This window comes from Leptinotarsa decemlineata, unplaced genomic scaffold (assembly GCF_025532065.1).
Source record: "Leptinotarsa decemlineata unplaced genomic scaffold, Ldec_3_MD MMD2_P_RNA_scaffold_8, whole genome shotgun sequence".
In the NCBI taxonomy this organism is placed as follows: Eukaryota; Metazoa; Arthropoda; class Insecta; order Coleoptera; family Chrysomelidae; genus Leptinotarsa; species Leptinotarsa decemlineata.
Genome location: NW_027412535.1, coordinates 1,659,683 through 1,685,777, shown reverse-complemented (window position 1 = coordinate 1,685,777; position 26,095 = coordinate 1,659,683). Strand labels below are relative to the sequence as shown.

The following is a 26,095-nucleotide window of genomic DNA, read 5'->3' as shown; positions in this document are numbered from 1 at the left end:
GCCGAGATTTTCAGTGTTGCGATCTTTATTCGGGTTTGAAGGCAGTCGTGGTTTGGAAGTGTATTCTAACGTTTCGCCAGCATGAGTGGCTGGCTTCTTCAGAGGTTTGTTCATCTTGATTATTCATCTGAGTCATCTTGATTATTCATTTTAGTCATCGGTGAACCATCAAGATGAATAAACCTCTGAAGATGCCAGCCACTCGTGCTGGCGAAACGTTACGATACAGTTCCAAGCCACGACTGTCTTCAAACCCGAATGAAGATCACAACACTGTTTTTGAAATATTCACTAAAACTAGAATTGTAGAATTTTGTTTTTTAAATCTACCGACTCCATTTCGAATGATATAAAAAAGACAAGGAAACTTTCAATAATGTTTCATATTTGTCATAATCTGATATAAACTAATTCACAATACGACGTTTCGTTTCATCATCAACTTAATTTTTTCAAATACCTACGGACCTCTAGTTTTTTCATCGATTTTTGTAGCCACTGTAATAACGAATTCAGCTATATACAATACATCTGAAACAAACATTATTGTTCTATGAAAATTGGCTTCTGATCAGTTCTTTCATATTCATAAAAAAATCACTGGAATGCATGGGTTCAGCTCTACTTGTCAATTTTCAAAAGATCTGTGGAGTTGATGTACATTTGAGTTCTAAGATATTGGTTTGTACCTTTCTGAGACTACACAGATATTGATAATGTTTTTTCGGAGACAAACATCAGGAAACACATGTATTTTAAAGCTATAAAATAGTTTCTTCAAGCGTTTTCATATGAAAACACGAAACACGTGTTGCGGTTTTGTAAACTATCCAGTGGAATTCTCACAATGAAGTGTTACTTGAAAGAGTTATGAATTTTCATCAAGTATCAGTCAATTCGATCACATTTTCGAATATTGCTACAGTTTTTCTGATATAAATAATATTTTGCAGTGATTATCTCAAACAATCAAACATAAAAGTTACATTAATCGACTTGACTCAAACTTTTGATTTTCAGTTTCAAAATGTTAACCAACTAGATTACTCACTAATTAGAATAATTCAACATCTGTATCGAAGATTGATTTACATTCTAACCAATATCACTCAATTCATGATTACTGAATGTGTAATTGAAAAAACTCAGTCAGCTTCACAGGAAGCAAGAGGCAGTTGCTTTTCGACCTTGAAGATGTTCAGTAATGGCATTAATGCAATTTATTTTCATTATGTCTGATCCCCCAAATGTATATAGAGTTTCAATAATATATCAAGAGGCATCCTCATTGTTCGTTAACCAAGAGGCAAAACAATAATTTTAAAGACAATGAAATGTCGATGTCCTATTCCCAAAATGAGACATGGAAATGAACAAAGAATATAAAATAATTCAACAAACATTAAATACAAAAAAATGAACGAGTCGGTTTTGATTATCGATTATAAAACTATTTTATTATGAACATATGTTCAGAAAGTATCAATGTTGTTTACTTATGGAGTTGATTTATTCTGCCTTGGTGCAAAAGGAATATTTCATACCAATTGCAAATCTAGGGCCTCAAGCAAAATGGATAGAAATACTATGGTGTAATTAATCACTAGGACCCCTTCCTATTTGAAATATTATGACGAAAACACACGATCTAGGGTATTCTTGATTCTTCAGAAAATGAAGAGATTCAAGATCCAACGTACTTTGGCATTCAATTCACAGAGAGGCGCTAAGCGGACATTAAGAAACGCTTCTTGTTCCATCTATCAGCATGTGTTCAAAGTTGGGTTGATCTCACTTCTCGCGTCGAAATATTTTGACTAAACTGTAAGTAATAACTGCCATTGCGATGGTTACCGTAAACTATTATTTCATTCATAGAGTTCGAGGTCGATCACCCTTTTCTTCGGTGTCGATATTTTTCCAGTTGGAAAAGCGCTGAATTACTTTATGACTGTCGGACCTTTGAGCGTCGTTGTGGTACATTGAACATGGTCATGTACAAGTTGGGCTAGACTAAACAAATGAATATATTACATCCTGCGATGATCATATAATTGGGAAGGATAAAAAACGCTAAGATGAGGTTTTTGTGGCTAGCCATGTTGACGTGAGGGCTTGGGAGTTTTTGAGAGAGACACAAAAAGTCGGTTACTGAAACCCGTCGAGACGAGATCGGGGGTCTCAGCCTTCGAGGCTGAGGAAGGTGGCCTAAATAGGGGAGTTATTTTGTCTAAGCGCATGGTGCGAAATTTAAGAAAAATCGGTGTAGTGAAATCGTATTGGGTACAGGGCGGTATTGGGTACAGGGGAGTTTAAAATAAAAGTGTTGGTGTTGAAGACACACCGGGTCAACGGAACCTATGGTTGACCATGAACAACCCAAAGAGACGTTATGTGAGTGTTTGTTATTTTTTTAATAACCTGATGATCTTGAGAGAGAGTTCACATATCATTTTGTCTGAGTCCACTTTCTATTTGCAAAGAGGTTGTATGTTGTTGGGTTTCTTATGCTGATAATTTAGCTAGAGTATAATTACAAAAAAATGGGTGAAAATTTAATTTTATACACCACTATCCCTAAAGTAAAAGTGAAATTATAAGTATTTTGTACTGAGTTAGTGCATGTGTAATTATTCAACAGGTTAAATTAATAATAAATAGCAGGGTCAAATTGGCCGTATTTCCTTTGTTCTAGTTTCTTTTATTTTATAGAATTTTACATTATTTCTGTTAAAAGTTTTTACATGTTGTTTTTTTTATTCTGTCCATGGAGTCGTTGTTTTACTTATTATACTTTATATTTGAAACCTTGGACTTTCATTTTCTCTAGGACTGAGAAAAACATCATCCTCGTAGAGTAAGATGAAGTTAAGAGAAGACTTTTTGTCAATCTATCGAGAAGAGAATAGTGAATGAAAAGCATTTTAATCAAGATTAAAATTCAGTTTTGGAACCACATAATAAGAGTAGGTATACCAAATGATCAGATTTCAAAAAGACCGGCCTTCGTGCGACCGGCACGGAATTGCCAAAAAATATAAATTTTGATGTGGAGAAATCTGAGAAATTTGGCAGCTGCCAAAATTGATTTTAAAAAAATTAACAAGTTAGAAAGGAACATTTCTTACAAAACAGAAGTCTTATTGAAACGAGCAGACAATTGAAGGATATTTTTGGATGGCAAGAATTATCGGCAGTAAAGAAAACAGAATGATATAAACAATATAAAAAAGTTATTCTCGAATGGTGCCTGAATCTTCAATAGAAAGTTCAAAAAAGACGTGGAGACTGGTTGGATTTTCCACAAAATGAAAAACATTTTTCTAGTTCAAAGAGAATTTTAATCAACAAGAATTTGGAATGGCAATGGCTCATCGATTCTGAGAAACATGTTCATGGAAATTTTGAGGAAACACATCTAAACTTACCAAAATGACCTAAACATATGGTACCGTGAAGATATGTTGATGATGATCTGGGCTATGATCTGATATCATAATCCTAATCCTTCCTAATCCTAACACTGTTAGGATAAAAAACTCGATGATACGAGTGTTTATCGAATGAACTCATACTAACAGATATCTTTACTATACATCTAATCATCATGCTAGTGCCAGTTAAGTGTATAGTCAGGTGTGTGTGTGTGTGTGTGTGTGTGTGTGTGTGTGTGTGTGTGTGTGTGTGTGTGTGTGTGATAGAGCTTAGACAGTTTTCAATACGGTTCATAATCTGAAAGAGAAAATAACTATTATTGAAACGGCCTTGAAGGAAATTGCATATCCGGAACAGTTTGTAGAAAGAGCTTTCAGTGAAGCTTGAAAAAGCAATAAACAACATTATACATATTCTATAATCATTAAACACCGAATAACATGCATACCTCACAACTTTTTACTTTATGTTGGTCTGAAACTTTTAGAACTACTAACACATTGAGATCTCTTTTGACACGAACTAAACCCGAAAATAAGTTAAAAAACGAAAGAGTGTATTCACAAAATATACCTTGTTCCCGTGGAAGAAGTTATATAGGGTAACCTCAAGATCCCTAGGTGTGATAAAGAAAACCATCGTGAATATATTAAAGACAAATAAACAGGATAGCGGTGCACATTCTGAATTCATCTGGACAAAACTCATAAAGCCGCATATATTCTTTTAGTAGATAATGAGTGTATTTCATATATCTCTGTGGAAATGGATCGTTCTTGGTTGCCACTGCTAAGGCGAGAGGTTGAAAACAGAATTATGAACCTAAACTATATTCTCAGAAAACATACTGATTAGGTGTTCAAGTAGACCATATGACATCTAGATATCGCACGTCAAAAGACGTGTGTCAAAGGAAATCTAGCTGTTCATAATTGAAGCGTTGTTTTCAAGTGAATTTTTTATTTTGAAAACGGAAAAGGATATTTTCTGAAACGTCGCACATACCTATCTTTTGTTCACAATGACTTTTTTGGCTAGGCTTTTATGTTGATCATTTTACCAGTGTTCACATTAATTTTTATTTTATTAGGCTTTCATAGGAATCTGTCCTCGACCTTTAACCATGTTTAATAATAATAATCTAAGTGAAGCTAAATACAATAATACATTTTTTTCAATTGATTATTCAATTTGTAGGCAAAATGCATGAATACGACAAATTTCTGACTAATTCGACTCTTCAGTGGTTTATATCACGCGGTAAATTTTTGAAGCTAACTTTTCAGTTGGATCATTGACTCCTCCACGGAAAATGAATATCCTGTAATACATTTTTATGGATTGTAGATGAGCGTAATGATATTATCAAAGTTATAAATAGTTAAAAAAACACAGATTCAATGGAAATATATTGTTTTCACATAATTATTATTACCATTAGGTAATATAATTTTGAAAATCGATACCAACAGTTACTCATATCCTAAAAACAATAGTTCTAATGAAACAAAACTGATTTCGACTAGGGATGAGATTGACAGAGAATGCAAACTACGATTTTTTTGTCGAAAGCATTTGACACTGTTAATCATCCAATAATCAAAACAAAAGTATACAATTTGGAATTTAGGAATAATATTTAATGAAAGAGCGAATTTGCGATATGCAGACATACCGCGGATTTGCTTTATGTAGACATACCGCATGTTTATATTACAGACTAGCGTACCCGGTGATCATCATTCCGCCTATCAGGCAATGAATGAGCAGATTTAGGATTTTAAAGTTGACTCAAAATCATTAGGTATAATAAAATAAATGGTATTGGTATATAATAAAATAAATGGGAATTGATAGTAAGCACATATACATGCGTATATGATATCAGTTGCATTTATTGGCTTGTATGAACCTGAGGGTGGGGAACGAATAGTTCCAATAAATGCGGCACTTCTCGTTCCCGACAATGGATTCAATATCCCCCGGAGCGTAGAGCAACACCGGTGTCTCGTCAATACCGTAAGAGTGCCGTAGATGGTAATAAAGCACTCTTAGGGCCGCGTTATGTCGATGGATATAGGCTGAGACCGCATATGCTGGACATGCTGATAGCAAGTGCATTAGGGTCTCGGGCGCCTCGCGGCGGGCCCTGCACCTTGTGTCAGGAACCTCTATACCCATCACGCGACTGCGGTACATTAACGTGTTGAAGACATCATTCTGGCAAACCATCATGAACCCCTCAGTTTCCGACTGAAGTCCACTCGACCTGAGAAAAGCGAACGTCAGGCTCTTTGATGAGCCAAGGTCTTCAATGTTATTGAAGAAGACCCCATGCATTGGTTTATCATTGTGTCTTCGCAGAAGTAAGGTGATCTCTGCGGCTTTTATCTGAGCTTATTGCCGAACGGGTTCCAACTCGGTGACAGAGTTGTGGTCACCTCGTTCAGAGTCGAAAACTATACCGAGTTCATCAGCTGCTCGGGCAGCTGCCCTAAGGTGAAATGCTCAAATTCCTGCTCTCTCATGGTCACGGACCATGCAGAGAAGGGGATCCGACCTCCTGACGACTTTACAGGCTGTATCCGGTACCATTCTGCCATGTAGACACTCCAAACTCAAAAGTCCACGGCCTCCCCGTTGTCGGGGGAAGTACAACCGTGGAACGGACGATTTGAGATGCAAACTCTTATGGAGATGCATCATTTGAGTTCAATGTATTCAGAAAACCTAGCTATACAGACATTATCATCCCAAGTGATTCTTTCCATCCAGAGAGTCATAAATAGCAGCCTACAATTTAATGTTGCACAGAGCACTCACTACCTTTTTGTCTGCTAACAATATAAATAGGCAAATCAAAATATTTACACAGATAGGCCATAATAATGGTTTCAACGCATACACAATCCAGAAGGTAGTCAGAAAACAAAGCCGTAAATTCACTTTCAGATTAATATATCCTCATATCAAACAATTAGAAATCAAGAAATGGGTAACATAGGTACTTTGGTAAAAGAACAGAGATAATTGCGAGTTTCTTCAGAATAAGTGGCATTCAGATCACATGCCAGGTTATCTGATTTCCTTTTTAATGCCAAAGATAAAGTGGACAAGTTGGAGAAATCTGGAGTTTATAAGCTTAAGTGTCCGGATTGTAATAGTGTTCACTTATGTGGACTATGTGGTCGAAATTTCTCAAAACGGTATGCTGAACATGAAATGTCCTGTAAACTAGGTAAAAATGATTTGACGTTTTCAAACGATTCCCTAGGATGTTACTCACCGGTTTTCAAATTAGCGTATCCACATTGTCACAGGTACACAAAATTCAGGTCTCAATTAAGTTAAGTACCTCTGTTATTACCTACACTGGTGTTATATAAGGGCTGATGTAATCAATAATTTTTAATTTAATTATAAGTTTGAAATTGTCCTTATAGGACGAAACTGCAGTAACGTTAGTTACAAATAAAAGTGGTAAAAACATATAAAGTTTCAATTCTCATTTTGTTATTTAGCTGGAGATTCCAAACAGCATTTCATTTCAATATCAGTCTAATATCGACGTTAATCATAGTAATACTTTTGACAGTTTTCATAGGTTCAGCATTTCTTTATAATTTTCAGATACCTCGTCCCCGTCCTTTAGAGGAATAAACCGAAGCGATTTCAATTTACGCTGAAGCTAGGCGTAATTACCATGGAGCAGAAAAAATATTTAATGAACGCTTCCCAAATAATCCAATATCTCATACCTACTTAAGGGAATTGGTCAGTAAATTTCAAAGGAGTGGTTGCGTAAAGAGGGAAAAAGGATCTGGAAGAAAATATATTCCAGAAGAACAGCAAATCTACGTTCTGGCAGCTGTTATTGATAATCCGCAACAAACAACGAAATTGGTAGCCACGGATTGATTGATTGATTGTGAACACTTTCGAAAAATATCTTAAACAACACAAATTTCACGTATATAAACTGAAAATTCTGCATTCATCTATAGAAGACGACCCGGGTAGAAGACTGTATTTTGTGAGGTGATGTCTGACCGCATAAATCAAAATCTTGGTTACATTAACTCTTTTTGTTTCAGTGAGAGGGTCTATATGTGAGTGGGTCTATTCGACCCTCCACCGCAACCCGCAAGGGTTTATGTGACTCACATCTATTCACACTCGGCCAAATAAACCCAGCTTCTTGACGAAGCCGATAAGTTTACGTGGTGAGTGGTTTTTCAGGTCAGATGGTAAGAGTACGGCTCTGCCGAACTCTAAAGACCTGATTCGGTCCCCAGCGGGACAGGTACAATTTATATGCTCTGCTGTTTCATCGTTAGTGAGGTAGTCGGATAGTTAAGTTGCAAGATTCCCACCTTGGTACCCGCGACAGTCTTCCCATATGAGGGTTTTTGCACCCCACCTGAGACAGATTCTGCGTACTCCACTCAAGAATTTGGTGAAAGGCGGTTTTATAAGGTATCCCGCTCTTGAGGAGACGACTCAGTCGTATCCTGGCTGCACCACCATACCTTTTTTTGAAGGTTCAGTTATTGGATCAGGAGTTGGGAAGTTGAGAATCTCTCGTCCCTGATCTAAATTTACAGGGAGGTCAGTTGGAGTCGTAAACTCGACATCCATCTTCTCTGTAGATTCGTTCCTGAACAAAATTTAGAGGGAGGTCAGTTGAAGTCGTAAACTCGACATCCATCTCCTCTGTAGACTCGCTCCTGAACTAAATTTACAGGGAGATCAGTGTAAACTCGACATTCATCTGCTCTGTAGACTCGCTCCTGAACTAAATTTACAGAGAGGTCCGTTGGAATCGTAAACTCGATATCCATCTCCTCTGTAGACTGGCTCCTGAATCAAATTTACAGGGAGGTCAGTTGCACTCATAAACTCGACATCCATCTCCTCTGTAGACTCGCTCCTGAACAAAATTTACAGGGAGGTCAGTTGGATTCGTAAACTCGACATCCATCTCCTCTGTAGACTCGCTCCTGAACAAAATTTACAGGGAGGTCAGTTGGACTCATAAATCACGACATCCATCTCCTCTGTAGGCTCGCTGCTGAAATAAATTTACAGGGAGGTCAGTTGGAGTCGTAAACTCGACATCCATCTCATCTGCAGACTCGCTCCTGAATTTAATTCACAGGGAGGTCAGTTGGAGTCGATATCCATCTCCTCTGTAGTTTACTTTGAACATAAAAGTCCGACGAGTAGCTAGGGAAAGAAGGTCAATCACGGCAGAGCCCTGCATTACCGTGAAAAGGCGATGCTACGACGAGAAGGCACCCGGTATCTCGAAGATTCCGTAGAGACAGCTGATAGGCTCAGTGTCATTCATCCTCTCGACACGGATACATACACCTTAGGATTGCGCCATCGTTGGAATGCCATTCAGATAGGGAATAACAAAACCACAAGTGATTCTGTCATTTCCGTATCCAGCGGGGCTACGTGAAAGCAGGTATCCGATGGCTGGTTTGCTCAACCCTCACATCCCAAGCCAATGCATTCGCCAAAAACAGCATGCACCATGGTTCAGACAGTGAAAGATGAACAAGCACAGCCAACTCGCCCAGAAAATATAACTGGGCATCTGTATTTGAATATGCTTCAAAATCAGATCCTTCACAGCATTCAAGAAGTAGTTGGGGCAAACCCTAACGAATTTACCATTGATGTTACCTTTCAACAAGATGGTGCACCACTTCACTACTACAGATCTGTTCGAGGATGGCTTAACGAGAATTTTCCGGAACGGTGGATGCCTTGGATTCAATAGGCCACGTCGGCCCTATTGGCCAGTTAGGTCACCTGATATAACACCTATGGATTTTTTTCTGTAGGAGTACATGAAATCTAAGGTGTACGTCACGCAGTCATAGTCACTCCAGGAAATTATGGATCGAATAAAAGATGTCTGTTGCAGTATTACCCAGGAAATATTCAATAACGTTTGGAATGATTTCCTAAATCGACTTTTTTCTATCAAGAAGTGAACGGTGAACATTTCGAGCACTTGTTGAAATAGTTGAAACTGTTACTTAAAATTTTGTCGGTCGGTAGCCGGGCGGTTCGAGGTGGGGCTTTGTTCACTCAGTCGATTGGCCGATGTGTGAGTCGATGGTTCAAGCCCCAGGCTGAACGCTATCGTCCAACCCGTGTCAGAAATCACACGTTAAAAAGTAAGACCCTGAACTGTCCAGCAAAATCATAAACGCCTTCAAACAATAACAGAATATAAAAATTTCACCAAAGAAAGTTGAACCCTTAATTACCTCATTTAAAATTGAAAGATGAAGACGCGTTATTCGAAAAATCACGTAGTTTTACGAATTTCCTGTGCAGAGGACAAACAAAAATAAATTTAAAAACCCGCATAGCTCTTCATAAAAGTAATTGTAAAAATTTAAAACAAAATTCATGTGCTCTTACACAACACGTTCTAGCTGATGATCATTCAGTTGATTACATAAACATCAGAATTATCCATTTCAAACCAGATTCAAATGAAAGGCAATTTCTGGAGATGGTTGAAATGAAAATTGAAGAAAACAATATTGATATTGTTTTCTGTCTTTTAGTCACCGAAAAGTATTTCACAATGTTCACTGTCAAAATGATATAAATCGAAAGGAGGAAATTCGTGGACAGGACACTCAAAAATGATGGAGGCAAACCGCGGACACGTGTTTATGGCTAATGGCCTCATCAGCGCGGTGCAGCCAATTGCAAAGGTGGACAACAACTGGTTACCAAGAATGAAAACAAAAAACAAACATCACATATGCACGGTGTCACCAACAGGAGCTAACCGCACATTTGTGGTTTCAATTACAAGACCCAGCATTTCCAGGCATCATCTAACATCACCACGTAGGCAGCTATAGCTACCTACGTGACATGCTCACTCGATAAAATCTTCATATATATATATATATATATATATATATATATATATATATATATATATATATATATATATATATATATATATATATATATATATATGTGTATAATTATAAAATCAAAAAGTTCTATCTATTTATTTTTTGATTTTCATGGAATTATTTTCCAGCAGCTTGACTGCATTAACCTTTCTAGATTTCATATCATTTCTAGAAACATGTGGATTCGTTTTCCGATGGCATTTCAGGTTAGCTTTCCCAAATTTCTGCTACCGCAGTTGTCGGTTAATTGGTCAAACCACCAACACTGACATAAAAACTTGGCAAGTTGTCACGCCAATAGGTGGTACCACTTATGTTTCGCTTGCGTTTACGGAGCTATTTTTATCAAGTACTTTCTTGGTTTTTCTCATTTTGTCTTCAATCGAGGACCGCCTGCCCGGTACTGACGATGCCCAATAGACTGAAACAGTTATCTACCGGTGGCTCTTGGATTCAAATCAATATGGGAATGATTAATATATATATATATATATATATATATATATATATATATATATATATATATATATATATATATATATATATATATATATATATATATATACAAATATATATATATACAAATATATATACAAATATGAAAGTTATTGAGTGTCTTGATATAGAAACAGAAGTTAATATCGGACATAGCACTCATGAAAGTGGCAAACCATAGACACGTGTTTCGGGCTTTTGGCCCATCATCAGTATGGTGCAGCCAAGTGCAAGGATGGGCAACACTTGGTTACCAAAAAATAGAAATACAAATGCACGGAGCCACCAACAGGAGCCAACCGCACATTTGTGGTTTCAGTTGATAGATCTCTCTCTCTCTCTCTCTCTATATATATATATATATATATATATATATATATATATATATATATATATATATATATATATATATATATATATATATATGGAACTTAGGCAGCGCTACCTGCGTGACTTCCGTGTCCAGGATATAATTACAGAGATAAAGATATTATTGAGTGTGTATGATATAAATCAAAAGGGAAAATTTGTGGACAGAACACTCAAAAAATTAACACTCAATATATTAAACAAAACCATACACATTCCTAGAGAAGATCTAACACGAAGAAGAGTACCTGATGCAGAACAAATACAGGCAAATTCACCTAAAGTACATGAAATACCTGAGTTAAGACGCTCTGACCGTATAAAGAAACAGACAACAGGATGACCAGTTCAGTTTGAAGAGTGCCAGAAGATGACAGTACTACCAACTGTCGAAAGCGCTCGCAGATAATTAATAGAAGATATAAAGCTTCAAATCCTTTTTGTAGAATTTAATATCGAAATACTCAAAATAAAGGAAAATTAGTTGCAACAATCAGAATGATATCCACCCCACAAGGTAACGCAACTACTACCAAACTACCGAACGAATTCCAGAAACTCAACAACCAGATCATCAAGACAGACGCCAAAATATACTTCAACAAGAAATGCCTCGAATCCAATGTCAAGCCAAACTACACCAAAATACAGATGAAAAACAATAGTACCAGCGCAAAGAAAGCAATAGAAAAAGCCCAAATTACATGGATCCAAAACGAAATTTAAGAAACATACAAGAAGCATACAAGAAGAAGAATATCCCCACTAAAAAATTATGAAACACATCTACACCTAGCAAAAGTACTAACGGCTGAAAAGTGGAATGAAATACACGCAGATATATCTAGGAAAAACCACCAACTCAAGGAGAACACATACTAAAAACTAAACAAAAAACTGAACACATTAATACAGAAACAAGATAAGGACACAACAACGATGAGAAAACACCACACATTCCATCCGAGGGTCATCAACTTAAAGAACGTACATTTCAACGATATAGAAATACAAACACTTGAACTAGGTCCAAAATTCAGTCCATACCAAAAAAAATCACGCCACAAACCATTGAGAACCTAATTGTAGACACAGAGATGGCTTTGAACCAAGTAGAAGCATCGAAAGTAGACGAAATCAGATCAGAAGCAATCAACACGCTGAAACAAATAATTAAAAAACCAGAAAAAACTCCGGAGAAACCAGCAATCACGAAAGCCATCAAATCAATACAGCAGTTAAAGCCGACAAAAGTGACGCCACAGTTATTATTGAAAAACAGGAATTAAGTATGAAAGTGAACAAATATATAACGGAAAACGATTTTAACTTGATGAATCACGATCCAACCACAAAATATGAAAGACAAATTAATAGCCTAATAAAGTCCAACAAACAGATCTTTAACAACAAAGCATTGAACAGATACACAGTCAACAACCCAAAAGCACCAAAACTCAACGCACAGATAAAGATACATAAGGAAAATAAACCTAAAAGACCGGTTATCAATTTCACCAGAGCACCTTCATACAAAATTTCAAAAATCATAGCCGACGAACTGAAAAACAAAATCAACAGTAACAACGACCACAGCATCAAAAATTCAATGGAACTCACAGACAGAATCTCTACGACAAATGTCAGGCCGAACACTAAACTGTACTCGTTCGACATAAAAAACATGTACTCCAATATACCAGTCAACGAAAGTATAAACATCATATCTGAGGACCTAAAACACCAAAACATAGACAAAACCTACATTAACCAAATGGAACACAGTCTAAATACAATACTTAATCAAAATTATTTCGAATCTGAAGGGAAATTTTATAAACAAACAGATGGACTAGCGATGGATTCCACACTATCTAGCATTATATCCGAAATATACCTGCAAACCATAGATGAGAAAATCTTAACAATAATAAAAACACATGACGAAAAAGGAGAATGGGTCAGATACTTTGACGATGGACTGACTATACATATCACAAAACAATGGAATAAGAATAGAACAAATAACAAAAGAAATTAACGAAATAAATCAAAACCTATGTTTCAGCATTGAGGAAGAACACATCTCAAAACTTAACTACCTGGACATAACCATAGGATATAACCACAACAAAACACAATTTCAAATGGCAATATACAGGAAACCTACACAAACAATCTCCACCATACTCGCAAGTTCAAACCATCCACCATCACACAAAATGGTTGCCTATAACGCATTCATATATAGAATGTTAAGGATACCACTCAGCAATGAAGCCCGAAACAAAGAACGGAAAATCATTTACCAAATAGCGAACGAAAACGGATACACCCAAAAGACAATAGATAAACTAGAAAACAGAATCAAACAAAAAATACAGAACAAGGATCAAGCCACTCCAACAGACAAAACAACACAACGATGGACAGCATTTACGTACGTAGGACACCAAACAAAAAAACTAACAAACATCTCCAAACCACTGAACATCAACATCACATACAAGCCGAACACGAAGATAACCCAAAAAATAAACAACTATGAAAAAGAAGAAGACAAATACCAAAACGGGATATGCAGTATACAATGCTCGGATTGCAACAAATTCTATATCGGCCAAACCAAGAAAAAACTGATCTAAAGGTACAATGAGCACAAAATAGCATACATAAATCCAACAGTATATAAATCAAAACTTGCAACACACGCCATACAAAACAAACATAATTTCCCCCCACCAGAGATCATAAAACTAATAAAACAAATCAACAAGGGAAACCGCATGGACATTTGGGAAAACTTGAACATCCATAAATTCAACAGTCATAAATCACTTATCGAGGAACAAGTACAAATCAAAACACATTCAATATATTAAACAAAACCATACACATTCCTAGAGAAGATCTAACCTACCTGAAATACCTGAGTTAAGACGCTCTGACCGTATAAAGAGACAGACAACAGAATGACCAGTTCAGTTTGAGGAGTGCCACAAGATGACAGTACTACCAACTGTCGAAAGCGCTCGCAGATAATTAATAGAAGATAGTCTTTGCTGACCTAGTTAAGAACAAAATTTGGGAATTATCTTTGTGTGATCAGCAGAACGGAAGTGTACTCTTATATAACACAAGTTATAGGTACCAATATTTCCATTAAATTTGTTATAATCTTCAAGGCAAAGCTACAAAATTTGTATGATGATAGTAGAATATAAAATTATTACAAAGAACTCAACCTATTGTTAGTGAGGATGGCCGTGCCGAAAAGAATGTTACATTCAAACAATTGAAACATGTTAATACATAACAAGATACTACATCAAAGGAGGTTGACTCCTCACTGATATAAAGAAGATTATTGAATTAATTTACTAAAAATCGTTATTAGTTTTAAAATTATGGATTACCGTTAAAAGCAATGGGGTTGAGGAACAAAGAGAGAGACAACAAACAATTGTCATGTGATTCAGTGATTCAGTTTAAAAAAGTGTGTTTGTTTGTCTATGTTAAAACTATGGAACATATGAAAACTGTTATGGTGCAAGTATGACCAGAGATATCTGCTGTTATATAAGCAAATCAGTGAGAAAAATTCAATATCAAATATGTCCAATTTAAAACTAATTAATTGACAACCCTCTTATTAGTTTTGAGGAAAAATGAAGACAATTTAAAGTAAAACCCTGCCATAGGGAGGTTATAACTATGTTTCAAAATATTAAAAAATGTTATGAACTATATAAATGAAAATCCAGAATTATTTCTGGTTTAAAATCATGTAAATTTTCATCAACATCTAGCAGGAAAGCATATATTTCACTGAGGAGATCAACGCCTGATCTTCTATTAATGCAATTATTTGATTGTAATATAAATGACATTTCCAAAAAACAATTCTTTAGATGTATTTCTTTCAATCGATAATATTTTTTTTTGTTGAATTATAGTCCATTTTATGACCTTATTTGAAAACATGATTACTGAGAGCACATCTCTCAGGAGTAGTCTTGACGTTTGACCAATATATTCACTACTTCAATTTAAACATGGAATGGAATAGATTGATTGAGATTGGAAGTTTATAGGAGTTTTATCCTTGAGTTTTGAAAATAATTTATTGATATTTAATGAAAGCTTTTTTCACATTTGAATTTTTGAAAATTTTGCATAACTTAGGTGTCATATCACTGATGTATGGTAAAGAAGAGAAGAGTATAGGAACTGGAGGTGGATCAGCCCCAATTGTGATATTGTCACACTGTACAGGATATCTATCCAACTGGTTGTTATTGTTGATTTGAACGTCAATGGTTGACGTACTTTATTGAGTAGAGGATCTGGGTAAGAGTTATTGTAGTCTAATCAACAAGTTCAAAAACAGGAAAAATAGAGATGAAGTTCCTAAAAATATGAGTAATAGCTCATTCTATTCGGAATCACCTCTAGAAAAATGATGAAGGATTTTGGTGCAGGTAAAAATTGCAATTGTTATTAATAAAGTAAGATTAAAAAAATGATATTTAGTTTATCGTTAATAACTCAAAAAATATTGATATTTAAGCAATTTTGAAAAAAGCTCGTTGAAGAGGAGGAAATTTCCGATAAAAAGGCCCGACTCCCGAAACTCTAGCTCCATTATTTATAATTTTAATTTGATGTTGAAAATAGGGTTAGGCGCGTCTGTTACGTCATGCGGGCGCTGCCGCTAAAGAGAGTTTATCAAAAGAAATATTTTTTTTATAACATAAAATGTCATTTTGAAAATTTAAAAAACTCTAGTATCTTCTTAACATTTGAATGAATCGAGTCCCGTAGAAAAAAAAGTTTCATCACCGTTTTTCAAAAAGTTATTGAATTGTTAACTAAAAATTTTTTTCCCAATCTCCGTTGGCATAAATAATGGAATAAAAGGTATAAATAATTGGCCTATACATTTTAAACTTCGTGGAGCCCTTTTGATATATATATATATATATATATATATATATATATATATATATATATATATATATATATATATATATATACTTCATACAATCCTGCCATAAAAGTTCATAAAAATTTATTAATTTGTTATCTATGATTTTTTATAACTATTGCAAAATGAAATATCTGAAAATTTGTTGATAAACATTTTTTTCAATTGATATTTAATTATGTCTGTTTTCACATTAAACAAGCAGTTATTAACATAAGATATGAATTTTTTACGTAATTTGTTTATTAAATTGTTTTAAACATATAGAGAAATTCAATATTTTTGAAAAATTTTGCTATTTTTTGCCTATAGAAAATTATGATTTAAAAAAAATTTTTCTCAATTTCAATTTCTAATTGTTCAAAATCGATTTTTTTATATTTCGATTGTTTAAATAATTAGTTGAGAAATAATTTTGCTTTTGAAAATCGTAATTTACACTTTTAAATAGTTTGGAAAAAAATTTTTATTAATTATTTAATTATTTATTAGTTTAACAATTTGTTGTAAACAAATATTGACCAACGTTATATTTTTTCTGAAGCAGAAAAAATAATAAAAAACATCTATACATATATAAAAAAATTATATCATTATAAATGAATGAAAAAAAATTATGGCACTTTTTTATATATAGCTGTTTTTATAATTTTTTTCTGCTTCAGAAAAAAAATAATAACGTTGGTCCATATTTGTTTATAACAAATTGTTAAACTAAGGAACAATTGAATAATAAATAAAAAACAGTTTTGCCAAAAATGCGAAAACATTTTTCTAGAGGTGATTCCGAATCAAATGAGCTATCGCTCATATTTTTAGGACCTTTATCTCTATTTTTCATGCTTTTGAACTATTAGACTATTGGAAACATTTTATCAAAACAACGATAAAAATAAAATAAAAACAACACTAAAAATTAATTGGCGCTCCAGGGCGACTTCATTGATTCCAGTGGCGCATTTGCTTTGTCAGCTGCAGGAAAAACCTGCAGCACCACATCATCTGAAGATCTTGATCTAACAATGTCCTCTATCTTATAAAACAAAATGTAGGGTGTCTCCAGAGGCTCCAATAAATTCAATGCATCACCAGAACACTTCGTGACACAACTATCGTCAAACTTAAACCAGTCCGTTTCTATTGGTTGGTAAATAATTGGAAAAGTAAGTATATTCAAATTCTTTAAGTGAAAAGAAGGATCGGAAATCTGTTGAATGCAGTTCTTCATTTGCTTGAACAAGATAATTTTCGTTGATTGCTTGTGGTATGACCAATAGTTCAGGAACCTATCAGAAGTGATAGGCCTGCGATACCAATCTATGGGTAGAGTATTATGTCAGTGTCAAGAAAAGGAACCCATTGTTTGTTTTCAGTTTCGATGTTGAACTGTATATAAAAGTCATAACTATTGTAGATGTCCACAATCTCCGATATTCCACATTTTGAGGAATATGTCATCGACATATTTTTTTATGAAAAAGAGATTAAAGGGAAGTACCTGTAAGACCAAATCTAGCAGGTCATCTATGACATGCTGCCAAAATGGGACTAATTTTAGCTTCCATTGGAGTACCAAAAATTTGTTTAAAATTTTTTCCATTAAACGAAACATATGTAGGTAGGTATTGATAAAAAGGAAAAGTTATGAGTTGGAGTAATTCATCTTTATCAATATAACGAAAGTGACGAAACGTCTCAGATCTATCAATAGATCTGAGACACGCATCTAATAGACATTGCTGAAAAGGGATACCACATCTGAGATAGCAATCAGATAATTATTTGGTAACTACATTTCATTGAATATAGAGAAAACATCAAAAGAATCTTTAATTCATAAGTTTTTGTTAAAATGTCTGCTAGAAATGATGTTTTCAGTAGGAGAACCAATTGAAGCAATGATAGGTCTAACAGACAGGATTGGTTTATGTATTTTAGGTAAAGCATAAAATTGGGCAAAGTCACAGTATAATTAGTGACACGTTTTTTGTGTCCCTGAGGACATTTCAAACTTTCTGGCATTGGGCCTCATCGTTCAAAGGACATTTTTCATAAAATAACCTTTTAGCTGATGTGGACTACATCACCAATGACAATGAAAAAAAGTCCATAGTAGCGCGGTCTACTAATATTATTACTAATTTCATTACTTCCAGACACCTCATTAATAATGTTTTTTTTCCAACGTTTTTTCATTAAAACCAAACGTCTCTTAAAAAATAATCCAAATCTCATTGTAAAAATCTGATAACGGCAATGTCACTGTGTTTCTCGACCGTGACCAATATATTATTACCTACTCTTTGTACCCTTATTGAAAATTGTGATTCTTACTCACAAGTGAGTAAAGATCCTATATTACAAGTTCAACGTAATTGTAATGATTCAATTAAAAAATTAATTGAAGTCAATCAGATTGACGAACTCACGAAAAAACGTGTCACTAATTATACTGTGACTGCTCAAATTTTATGCTTTACCTAAAATACATAAACCAATCCTGTCTGTTAGATCTATCATTGCTTCAATTGGTTCTCCAACTGAAAAACTTAATCATATCTAGCAGAACTTTTAACGAAAGCTTATGAATTTGACAACCAATATTTTATTAAAGATTCTTTTGATGTTTTCTCCACATTCAATAAAATGATTGCTGGCTTAGATGTGTCCTCTTTTCAGTAACGTCTTTTTAGATGCGTGTGTCAGATCTATTGATAGAAAATGGAGACGTATTAGTCAGTTTTTTGATATTCATATAGACGAATTTCTCCAACAGTGTGACTGTTGGACGTGAACTGTCAGATGTAGTTATCGAGCAAATAATAACGCCTCTTGAATTGATTTCATGAACACTGTCAGATGTAGTTATCGAGCAAATAATAACGCTTCTTGAATTGATTTCATAAATCTTTTATCATAAATCTTAAATTCATATAAATAACATTAAACCAAAATAACTATAACCAAATTCACAACAAAATATCATAACATTCATTGATTTATCTCAATAATCTTATTCAGTATGGCGTCTTTTCCGTTCTATACGAATTATAGTCCTTCCATTCACAGATTTTGTGGTATTTTCAATAAATAGGGGATTTATTATGGCACAACACTCTCGAATGGTATTCTTTGAATGTTCTTTGTTTGCAAATGCTGTGCTTATACACTTTTTGTTTCAGATAACAACATAGAAAAAAGTCCATCGGAGATAAGTCCGGTGATCTTGGTGGCCAATTATCTTCTCAATCTCGTCCTTTCACTTTGCCCCTGAACACCTGACTGAGACACTATTTCACTTCCACAGTTTCGTGGATCGGTGCCCCGTCAAGCTAGTAACATAAATTTCGTCTAAAACTTAGAGGCAGATTATCCAAAACTTCAGACAATTGATATGAATCATTTTGAAATGAAATTTCTGTACATGTCTGCGTTCAAATTTCCTCTAGAGAGAAATACGTTTATTCGATTACTCATATATTAACATCCACACATTGAAAATCCAAATCAGTTTAACAATGAAATAACAAAACTAGATGTACTTTGCAACAACAAAGACGAATTTCTGGAGGTGTATTTATTTCTTTTTGTGGTAACAAGGTATGAAATTGAAAAATGAGCAACAGGTTTAGGGTAGCACATGACTAAAGTTAATATGCTGTTTTTTACTCATTTTCCAAGTAAATACTAACTGCGAAGTCAAATTCCCATTACATCTATTATGACACTATATTCCAATCTCCACAACAGTGATTACTGTCATTTCCAGGAAAAACTACAAGATATTTTGATATATCAATAAATTTGAGAGGAGCTGATGAGGTTACTTACAATGTCTTTGAGGTTAAAATGCCATGATTTCATAAAAAAAAATATTAAGAAAGAACAACAAGTTGAAATTATGTGAAAATACATAAGTGATTCAACTGTAACACAAGTTCGATAATATCAATTCAGAAAAGGATAAAACTATTGATAATTTCATGGATAATTAGAATCTTTGTTATTAATAATGGAAATGGCCAGAACATGTATTCAACGGGTGTTTTTTTACCATGAGGATGCATAAATTATTGTGAAAAAAATGGCATGACAATGTCTGTTCTCGGAACCTTGATGCTATCCAAAGAGTACACAACTACCAAGAGGCCAATGCTTTGTCGGAACCTTTGATGTTCCTTGTAGAAGATATTCAGAGGAAATACGTCACATCATTGATATATATATATATATATATATATATATATACATATATATATATATATATATATATATATATATATATATATATATATATATATATATATATATATATATATATATATATATATACTATTGATACCCTGAGAAAAATAGCACAGGTAGTGATTCAAATTTGTACACTACGCTCTACACTGAAAAAAAAACATTGTTGGTTGATATCCGTTTTCGTTATGATACTTAATATATGTTTGATGGACTGAATTGTTGACAAAGTTTCACTATTGAATTTTGTAGGTGTAATTTTTATTCAAATTCACTAATATTTCATCAGAAAACTTTCACTTTGACACAAAATATTGATGTTTTTATTTATAGGATTCAAGTCTCTGAATTATAACACGAAGTAAATGGATTCAGACACAAATATTCTTTTGAAGTTATTAATTCATTGTTTTGATCAGTTTTCCTGAAACCACACCAGAAATGCTAGGAATTTGGGTTAAATGGCTACAATTAATTGGTACAATTAACAACAAATGAAATTGAATTGTCCTAAAAACGTTTTTTCGATTTCATTTTTCAAACAAGTACATATATCAGAGGAACTCAAGTATTTTATGAAGTTTGATGAAATTCAATTTTTTTTATTCTGATTAGTAATAGTGTAGCCATTCGTCTAGTGTATTCATTGCCAAGTAGTCTAGCCTCATTGTTGATAGGCTGAAAAACACTTAAATGATGCTTCACCGTTTCATAAGTTATGATTAATAAAGTAGTTTATTATTTATAATAATGTAATAAATCTGAAGCCGGCCCTGACCGATATCTCAGCGAGCAAACGCATGACTCATCGGGAATGCACTCGATAAGCCTCCGCAAATAATCTAGGCCAGCGCCGAAATCCCTAGATCCGGAGCATTCGTTGACGATATAAAAAGGCGCCACTTCTAGTCGGCCAAGAGTTTGTACTTAGAAAGTGAATCGTGCGTTTAAAGAAAGAAATCTAACTGTGAAGTTAAATTAAGCGTTAGTTACTAAGTGTTGTTGTATATAAATTAGTTGTGATAGTGAAATATTGTTAAAAATAAATTTGATTAAGACAGTTAATTCTTTAATTCGTTAGTTACAATTGGTGATCAGATGTGGATTTTTAAAATAAATTTGTGAGCGCTTTGTGGACAATCTTTGTATTAATTGACTATAAAACTTTCACGCAGAGAGACTGGTGATTCATTGTGATTCGCGAAGTAGACAGTACCGGACTACGGAAACATAAACTGATAGAGTGTTTTGGACTCCATTAAATTAGTGGACATATTCAGTTTTGTGGAAAATAGACAGTAAGAGACAAAATGTGTTCAAGGAAAGTGCGCCTTGAAAGTTGCTGAGCTGAAGCAAGAATTGGAGGAGAGGGAGCTAGATTGTTCTGGAAAGAAATCAGTACTCCAGAAGAGACTGTGGGATAACTTGACGGAATCAGGAGAAGATCCCGAAGCATATTTATTCGAAGTTTCTGGGGGTGATTTGAGTTCAATAATGAGCAAACTAGATGAATTTCCACAAAGTTCGGTGAGTCTAAAAGATGAACTTCAACAAAACTCGAAGAGTTTGGAAGATAAATTTCTAGAGAATTCTAATAGCTTGAAAGAAGAACTTCTAGAAAATTCCGAAGGCTTGAAGAAAGAACTTTGTTGTGTGGCGAGTTGTGATAGTGAAATATTGCTAGAAATATATTTGATTAAGACAGTTAATTCTTCAATTCGTTACAATAAGGTGATTTTCGAACAACACTAAAGAATGAAGCTGCACTTCTTTGAAGGTCGGCCAGTGGTCTAGTGGTCTACGGCGTTGTCGTATATCCGATTGGGCTATTTCATTGCTGGTTCGAACCGCGAAACGAAATGAATTATAGGAATATAAGTGTATTATTATAGTACAGGTGTAGAAAAATAAATAAAAACCTGCAAATTCGTTAAATGATTGAAAAAAGAACAACATATTTCTTGTATGATTTGTTTATTCATTTATTTGTAACGAGGTCATCCATCCAACAGATAGAAATCCAATGGCAAAACGGCACTAATGAAATAAGAAATTATTCGAGAAATTAGAAAATGACTGTATACATGATTTCAGTACATCATTCTCTGCAATTTTTGGGAATACGTTGACTACATTATTTTGGTATGTACCTGTTACACATACAATCTTTATTCAAGAATTTTGGCTCAGATAATATCTGATAAATGCCAGAAATCAATCAAGAACTGGCAACCCTGTGATACATTCTTAAGACAGGGAGTATATATTGACATTAACAGGAATACTAATTGTTTCGCGCATGCGCCCTGAAAATTTACATCTCGAAAAATACTCTTTTTCGTCTCTTGGTAGTTGGGTACTCTTTGATGCCAACTTTCATCCTGAGCAGGAGTGCAAATTTTAAGAAATATCTAATTTTTTCAAATTTGTTTTCTCTGTATTTGTATTATTATCATTTATGCAGATTTACGTTTTGAAATAATGAGAAAATTTAACAGAAAGTATAATAAATGTGGAGTAATGAAATTTTTTATCGATTAATTTCTGAAACTTTCATAATTTAAATCTATTGATGAAAGGAAAGAATATATTTCACTAAAGTGATTGAAATCTGTTTTTTTTTGCTTGAACAATTATAAAATTGTGAAATGGAAAATATTTGTATTTTTTTCTTTTGATAAAATTGGTGTTTCTTGAAAATTCAGAATATGTCCTGAAGAGTTAACAAACATGTTCGCTAGAGGCGCATCTTTGAGAAGGTAATATGTAGTTGCTTTCGTGAGAAGTTATACGGTCTTTTAATAACCGTGATGTTTGACCAATATTTTGTCACAATGTAGACATTGTATGGAGTATATTATATTCGACTGAAAATTGATAGGAGTTTTATCTTCAACTTTAGTGAAAATTGAATTAATTGAAAGAATTGTTTTGTTTACAATTTTTTTATATTGTTGTTATATTCATTGAAGATTCCTACAAATTTCATATCAGAGATGTAAGGTAATGAGACGAAATGTGGCAAAGCTGGAGTCGTATCAAAGATATTGATTTCATTATTATGTAGATTTCAATTATCATCATCAATTTATATTTCACTTATCGTAGACGAAGTACTAATCAGTATCTTCTTCAATAAGGAATTTGGATATGAATTATTTTTGAACAATTGAGAAAGGTTATTTAAATTTTATTAAGGAAGGAATAATCAGAAATGCAGAGAACGCGTTGTTTCATTTGTTTTATCAAATTCACTTTCATGGATAGTTCATGGTAAGAATGGTAATTCATAAATCTACTAGCTAGAGTTTATCGGTTTCTATACCAATCTATTAAGATGGTATTATCTAGAGTTCGATGAAATTTTGTGTCCAAGAAAGGAACGGTATGTTCACCACCCTCAAATTTTATATACGGACATAACTATTGAAAACTTCCAGTTTCATACAGAATAAGTTGAAAGGTAATGTCTAGTAAATCATTCATGACATAATTAGCTAAAATAGGACTTGTGGGGCCATTCTTCAACTGAATATAAGTTACAATTGTTTAATTCTATGATAGCACTTTTCCCACCTCTCTCCATAAATTCAATGTTCATTTGCTCCAATGTGCGCAATGAAAGACGTCATCATATGTTTGGCATCGATACATCGGAACTTATTTAGGCTGCAACTTCATTTCGGAAATGAATGGAATTTCCTAAGTATTATAGGTATAGGAGTTCTACGCCATTACCTATGGAAAAACGCGTGAAAATTTGAGCGGGTCCATTCTGGCGATTTTACGACTTCAGGCCCAATTCACACGCATGTCTGGTAGAGACGCGGAAGGGACGAAGGTCCGGGCCTCGTCTCTGTCAGACGTCCAAGTTATGTATATAAAACCCTCCTTTATGCTTATTCATCAAATGCTGACTAAGTTATAATAAACTTATAAAAGCTAGCCATCTTGAAAGAAGAGTCAGTTCTGTTAGTACGATTGTCAGAGTAACTTCTGTACAATAAAGTCTGTAAATCTAAATAAAGTCTTTTTAAAAAGTGGTTCCCGTGGCCCGAAACTATAATTGGCGCAGTCGATTGTAGGATAGTGGAAGAAAATCGATCCTGAATTTTCTTCAGTACCAACTGTTTGTCCACTACAAAAAACCAGCTTCGTCCACCAACCACCCACAAAAAGGACCGGATCGTCAGACTCAGCTACTACAGTCCTCCAGGAAAGAATACTGACACACCATCGAGGTAAGTCGAGTTTTCCTACCTGATTCCAAAATTTCCTTAAATCTTTATCGTAAATATTTGTGGAAGTTTCGGAAAAGTGATTATTATAATCAAAAAACGAAAACAGACATCATTTTCTCTTATAGCAATTGAAATTGGTGACAGGACTATAGAAGTCACGTAGATTAAGAAAGACAATTTAAATACCGATTTAAATTGAAGCAATTAAGTGAAAAACGCCGAACAAAATTTCATACATTCAAATCATTTTTCTCTTTCCTCACTCATAGCAAACAATAAATGCATAGTGTTCACTAAATAGTAAAACAAAGAAGCTAAAGAATAACTTGCTGCTACTTATATCATATGCTTAATAGACAGAAAATAATCTATTTATATCACACGCTGATATAAAGAGAGTATTAATTTCACACACACACAACGACGCTTCAGAAATATTCTTGTGATAAACTTCGCAATATTATTACCGTGATTCTTTTCTGAATAAATGAAGAAAGCAAACTTTTATCTTGAATAGACTCGCTGAGCAATCTTTTCCGATAAGATCGCGACAATAACACATGACCGATCCTGAAATTGAAGATTTAGTACAGTCGCTTGTCTCTCTATCCGTTTCAAATATGTCCACCGAAATTAATTATACTTTATTTAAAATTTATTCTGACACCATACCTTTGTATGATGGATCTCCAGACACCCTCGAAATTTTTATAAATGCAATTGACAAATTTCATAATAAATATTATAGCGCTGACGATACACTAAATCAGTGTATCTTGAGTATTATTATTGGTAAACTCAGAGATAGAGCACAATTATTGATTGGTGCAAGAACGGAATTAAACACATGGATTTTAATAAGAAATGAATTAAGAAATACATTTGGTGATAGACAAAATTTAGATAACCTTGAACAACAACTTTTTACACTTGTCCCTAATAGAAACGAACACCCCCTCGATTTTGCGAAAAGAATACAAGTACTGAGAAGTAAATTAATCTTTAAAATTAATTCTATTGCCGCTATAGACCCACAGACTAAAGCGATATATATTCGTCAATATCAATCACAGTCTTTGAAAGTATTTATGAGAAATTTAACTATTAGATTACAAGATAAAGTAATTGTTCAAAAACCAGATAGCCTTGAAGAAGCAATGAATTTAGTTTTGGAAGATGAAAATTTTAGACAAACACAAAATATGGTTTTTCAGAACCGCTCAAGCACTAACGTTCAAAAACAATACCCACCAAAACAAATAAAACCAAATTATAGTAATTTCCCTGTACAGAATTATTCACACTTACAAAATTTTCAACAAACTAACTTTAGAAATCCTACACCTTCTACTAGTCAAATGCCA

At 34.0% G+C, this 26,095-nt stretch overlaps 1 protein-coding gene across 1 annotated transcript in view; it reads right to left on the bottom strand.

The window, feature by feature from the left end:
- Positions 1-26,095, bottom strand: part of LOC111511015 (intermembrane lipid transfer protein Vps13) — a 1,108,316-nt gene that overhangs the window by 10,220 nt on the left and 1,072,001 nt on the right.